Source organism: Nicotiana tabacum, chromosome 1 (genome assembly GCF_000715075.1).
Source record: "Nicotiana tabacum cultivar K326 chromosome 1, ASM71507v2, whole genome shotgun sequence".
NCBI lineage: Eukaryota > Viridiplantae > Streptophyta > Magnoliopsida > Solanales > Solanaceae > Nicotiana > Nicotiana tabacum.
This window is the reverse complement of record NC_134080.1, coordinates 218,654,893-218,661,438: the sequence shown is the minus strand read 5'-3', so window position 1 is coordinate 218,661,438 and position 6,546 is coordinate 218,654,893.

Genomic DNA, 6,546 nt, shown 5'->3' with positions numbered 1-6,546 from the left:
TCGACCGGGTTTTCAGCTAAATGATCGGCCAACGCTTGGGCTTTCATTGCAGTCCGAGTCACATAGATAATGTCTAATTCTGTGAGCAATATCTGCCACTTTGCAAGTCTCCCTGTTGGCATAGGCTTTTGAAAAATATATTTCAGCGGATCCAAACATGAAATGAGGTAAGTAGTGTAGGACGACAAATAGTGTTTCAACTTCTGAGCTACCCACGTTAGGGCGCAACATGTCTTTTCCAGATGAGTATACTTAACCTCATAAGCTGTAAATTTCTTGCTAAGGTAGTAGATGGCCTGTTCTTTTCTGCCGGTGAGGTCATGTTGCCCCAATACACAACCAAATGAATTTTCCAAGACCGTTAAGTAAAGAATCAGAGGTCTTCCTGGCTCCGGCGGGACCAGCACGGGTGGGTTCGACAGGTATCCTTTTATCTTATCAAACGCCTCTTGACACTCATCGGTCCATTTGACCGCAGCATCCTTTTTCAACAATTTGAAAATAGGCTCACAGGTTGTCGTAAGCTAAGCAATAAACCTGCTGATGTAATTCAACCTTCCCAACAAACTCATTACTTCAGTTTTGTTCCTTGGATGTGGCAATTCTTGGATGGCTTTGATTTTTGATGGGTCTAGCTCGATGCCTCGCCGACTGACTATGAATCCCAGCAACTTTCTAGATGGAACTCCAAATGCGCATTTGGCAGGGTTGAGCTTGAGGTTGTACCTGCAAAGTCTTAAGAAGAATTTCCTCAAATCCCCAACGTGGTCGGCCTGATGCTTTGATTTTATGATCACATCATCCACGTATACCTCAATCTCCTTTTGTATCATATCATGAAACACCGTGGTCATTGCTCTCATGTAAGTTGCCCCGGCGTTCTTCAAACCAAAAGGCATTACTCGGTAGCAATAAGTTTCCCATGGTGTGATGAATGCTGTCTTTTCTGCATCTTCTTCATCCATCAGAATTTGATGATACCCGGCATAACAATCCACGAAAGATCCTATCTCATGCTTGGCACAATTATCGATCAAAATATGGATATTGGGTAATGGGAAATTATCCTTTGGACTTGCTTTGTTGAGATTGCGGTAGTCGACGCATACTCTAATTTTGCCGTCTTTCTTTGGTACAAGAATGATATTAGCTAACCAAACAGGATATCGAGTGACTCGAATGACCTTTGCTTCCAACTGTTTGGTGATTTCTTCCTTAATTCTCACACTCATATCAGGCTTGAATTTTCTCAACCTTTGCTTGATAGGAGGCACCATTGGATCGGTGGGCAATTTGTGAACCACTAAATCAGTGCTCAAGCCCGACATGTCGTCATATGACCATGCAAAAACATCTTTGAATTCTATGAGTGCTTTAATTAACTCTTCTCGGATCCTTGGTTCGAGATGGACACTTATTTTAGTTTCCCGGATATTATTCGTGTCCCCTATGTTGATGTCTTCGGTATCACTCAGGTTAGGTTTGGTTTTTACCTCAAAGTGAATTAACTCTTTACTAATCTCTTCAAAAGCCTCATCTTCATTATATTCTGATTCATAATCACAATATATTTCTTGAATTATTATTTCGGAACCAGATTGATTTTTAAGACTGGGCTGAGGATTCCTCATGCATGCCATATCACTAGAGCCAACGTAAAAAGAACTGTACAGAAAAATAAGAAAAAGAAAAGAAAACTATCAGGAACGATAATGAAAAAGGAAACTGTATTTTATTGGATGATGAAAGATAACAAGGTTTGCACACTTCAAACAAACTGTAAGATAAGCATTGGGATTACAACCCCGAGGTAACCCAAACAAACTGAAGGAAAATCAAAATAAACTACCAAGACTGCTTTCGAATGGGGAGAGGAGTGGCTTTCCAATTATTAAGCTTTGTTTGTGGCCCAACGAATTGAACTTTTGCGTTGCTACAACCTTCCCCGCTTTCTACCATATTCACATCGTCAAACAATTTCTCGAATCTTTCAATTAATTCCTCCTCAGGATTGACCAGGGATTTAGGAATTGTTGTTATCGGGCGATTTTTAGCACCGGTCTTGACAAAAGACTTTGATAGATGTGGGACTGGTTTTGGAAGAACCCATGCCTTTTGTTTCAGCTTTCTGGCCTTTCTCACGTCTGTGACAGTGGGTATGAATCCCAACCCAAATGTTCCCCAGTTCTCGGGGAGAGATACTGGTTGTATAATTCCTTGCAAAGATGAGCCCAAACCTTTGCCGGGTATAAAACCATTTTTTAACATTTCATACGCTACCATGACTGATGCAGAGGTTATCTTTGGATTCAGAAGGTACTTCCCCTATGGAATTTTCTCTACCGACACTGTGTCGAATACTTGGTATACCCATGGTCCCTGGTCATTTTCTATTCCCTCGACCGGTACAATGGCACTGCTGTGAGCATTTAAACTTTCTACCCCATGCACAACTATTTCTTGATGATCCCATTCAAACTTGACCGCCTGGTGTAGTGTTGATGGGAATGCTTTAGCAGCATGGATCCATGGTCGACCCAACAACAAATTATAAGAAACAGTTATGTCCAGTACTTGAAACTCCATCGTGAATTCAACTGGCCCTATTGTCAGTTCCAGCACTATGTCACCAAATGAATCTCTGCTTCCACCGTCAAACCCCCGTACACAAATACTATTATTCTGGATCCTCTCCTCTTTGATTTTCAATTTGCTTAAAGTGGAGAGAGGGCAGATGTTTGCACTTGACCCGTTGTCAACCAATACCCGGGTTACTATGGAGTTTTCACATTTCACGGTGAGGTAAAGAGCTCTGTTGTGCTCAGTACCTTCCACAGGCAATTCATCATCAGAAAATGTAATTCTGTTTGCCTCAAAGATTCTGTTGGCTATTCTTCCCAAATAATTTACAGAGATTTTATCCGGAACGTGAGCCTCATTCAGGATTTTCATCAACGCCAGACGGTGCTCCTCTGAATGGATCAGTAATGACAATAATGAAATTTGAGCGGGCATCTTCTTCAGTTGATTCACAACAGAATAGTCATGGAGCTTCATTTTTCTTAAAAACTCTTCCACTTCTTCTTCCGTCACAACTTTCTTTATTGGTGTTGGATTATTTTTAGTTTTTCTTAACTCTTCGGGAGTAAAACATCTTCCCGAACGAGTCAAACCTTGCGCCTCACAGACTTCTTCTTTGACTTCTTTTCCTTTATACATTACTGTTACCCGTTCGTAGTTCCATGGAATAGCTTTGTTGCTGATCACTGGTAACTGGGTTACTGGCTTGATAATGACCCGATCTATACGGGCTCCTTCCACGACTACAATGGGTTTGCTGGCGACCCCTGGTACTATCACTTTCAATCCTTCTTGCTTTGTGGCGACTTTGCTCGAAGATCCCTTCTTAAATACCACAGATGGTTCATCACCCTTTTTGTTCTGCTTAGGTACCGACTTCTCCTCTGTAAATTGTTCTTCTGGCTTGGCTTCATGAGACCTGATCATCATGACGGTTTGCGATGGCTTCTTTGTTTCTCCATCGGCCTGTACTATTTCTATCATATTGGCCTCCTGATGGGTTGGCATTGGATTTTTGTTGATATTGGGAGCTTCGGGGGTCTGAACTTCAATTTTGTTAGTATCAATCAGCTCTTGTATTGCATTCTTCAAATGCCAGCATTTTTCTGTCTCGTGGCCTGGTGTACCGGAACAATATTCACAGCTTATGGTGTAGTCCAAATTCTTTGGAGGAGGATTGGACAGCTTGGATTGTATCGGCCTTATCATGTCTAGCTGTCTCAACCTGTGGAACAGACTAGTGTAGGATTCACCCAATAGAGTGAAGGTTTTCTTTTTCTGATCCCTTTCTCCCCTGAATGCTTGCCTAGGCCTGAAACCTGGTCCGGGGTAGGTTCGTGGGTAAGTACTTGGTATGACAGGGGCACGCCAATGAGCGTGAGCTGGTGGTAGATTGTATGCTTGTGCATGATTGATGGAAAAATGAGGTTCCAAGGGGTGATAGTAGTATTGGGGTGAATTGTGGTGGTAAGTTGATTGGTGGGATCGATGTTGATTGCAGTAATGAGGTGAGCCTTCGGATCCCGACCAAGTTCCTGAATCAACCACCGTGGCTTCCTCCCTTTTCTTTCTTCCAATTCCTCCTACTCCGCCTTGAATAGCTTGAGTAGTCGCCTTAATAGCCGAATAACTCATGATTTTATTTGTCTTGAGGCCTTCCTCCACCATACCTCCCATCTTCACTACTTCATTAAATGATTTTCCTATCGCCGAGACCAAATGGGCATAGTAAGTTGGCTCCAAGGCTTGTAGGAAGTAGTCTACCATTTCACTTTCTTTCATAGGAGGATCCACCCTTGTTGCCTGTTCCCTCCACCGGAAACCATACTCTCTAAAACTTTCATTGTGATTTTTCTCATATTTTGTCAAAGATAATCGATCTGGGATGATTTCCAGATTGTATTGGAAGTGGTATGCAAATGCCTGTGCTAGGTCATCCCAGGTGTACCATCTCCCATGGTCCTGTCGTGTATACCACTCTAAAGCTGATCCGCTCAAACTTTGACTGAAGTAAGCCATCAATAATTCGTCTCTTCCCCCTGCTCCTCGCATCTTGCTGCAGAATCCTCTCAAGTGGGCTACTGGATCGCCATGCCCGTTGTATAGGTCAAATTTGGGAATCTTGAAACCAACTGGCAATTGCACATTTGGGAATAAGCATAAATCCTTGTAGGCCACACTGACCTGTCCTCCTAACCATCGTATGTCTCGGAACGATTGTTCTAGTCTTTTGACCTTTCTGAACATCTCTTCTTGTTCAGCATTTTTGGTTGGCTTGTCAATTTCGGTTATGAGGTCAAAACGAGGAGTAGTTGAATGGATTTCGGAGGCTTTGAAGGTGGGCTCTGGAGGGTAATATTGATTGTCCTGGGCCTGGAGTATAGGCTCATTAGGAGATTTGTGGAATGTAGCCGAGGGAGGTGCTACGAAGACAGGAGTCATTGGTGGAGGATGGTATGAAACTGGTTTCGGAGGTGGAGACTGCGGTGTCTGGGAGGTGGTGCCTTGGTAGTGTTGGTAGATGGGGAAATTTGGGGATAGTTTAGTGGTAAGATTATCCTGAGCTTTGGCTAGTGATGGATCAGGGTTAGCTGGGTAAGATGGGGGTGATTGCCCTATAGACCAGGCTCGGTACATCTCAGCCATTTGTTGCTTGAGTTTAAGCATTTCTTCTTTCATTTTGCCAACGTCCATCTCCTCTATCTCAATACCTGTGTCGACATCCGGAATAGACATACTTTCGGGTATCGGTCCTTTTGATCTGGTGTGATAATGATAATATGCCAGTATCTCTTAGAAAAACTAACTGCTTGAAGTCTGGAAATAAGCAAACTTGTTAGTTTTGAGAGTTTAACACATATATAATTACACGTTGAGATGCAATGTTCCTAAATAACCCTTTTCTATTATGCATTTGCTCGGCTGCTTGTGTCATCCCAGCTTTCTTGAATTTTTTATTGTTACTCACTTTCAATTTATTTATTATTTTTTATGATTGTGGTCGAATCTTATAGAGATTGCCTACGTATCATGCCTCCGCATGAATCAGACCTTGCGTAGTTCGGACGTAAGGCAAACACTTTTATTTATTCTTGAAAATAATACAAAGATGGAACAGACATTACATTTGGAAAACCTTATAAGAAAATCGTTTGAAACATACACACCCAAATCAAAATAAAAGACACAACTCTTAACATCTCTGAACATGCTCCACTTTCCACTTTTGTTGTCAATCATTTGGATTATCTGCTCAATGTGGGGCTTGACTTGGATGACCTCCCAACGTACGATACATTCTTTCTAATTCCGTTGCCAGATGACGGGCCAAAATAGGTGCATGTTCTATAAACCTTTCATAATCCATCCCTTGGCAGTTCACATAACTTTGAGAGGTGTAAACCGCTAAATCATGGATTTGTGCCCTGAAATCTTGGAGACGTTGGTCTTGGTTTTGCAGTTGTTGTTGGCGAGTGGTGGCTATATCTCTGATACGGTCCTCACGATCTAAAGCTGACTCTAACTGAGCTCGGAGTCTGGCCAGATCGAGTCTTGCCTGTGCTCTTTCTCTGTCGATGTCCGCATGTTGATGTTCTCTGTTGTATCTTCTCGCCTCTTCCAGTTGTGCACGAAGTTGGTCTTCTGAACGTATCCAATGGTCTTTTTCCTTCTTGAATTGTGCCCTGTCTTCTTCGGATTGCCTTACTTGGCGTTCCTTATTAGATCTGGCTTCTTCGTTTAATTGTTGGATTCTTTCTTTAGCTTTTCTCAACGCCCTTTCGTTTTTTGCAAAAATGGAATCATAATCTTGCATTCTTTCAAAAAGATTGGCGATGGTTTTTTGATCCTTCCAACTCCTCATTGGTGTTTCAGAAGCTTTTTTCATTTTTTTAAATCGAGCGTGAAGATTTTTATTCTCACAAGCTAGACTCTTCTTCTCGCCTTCGGCTTCTTGTGCTTGCAAAT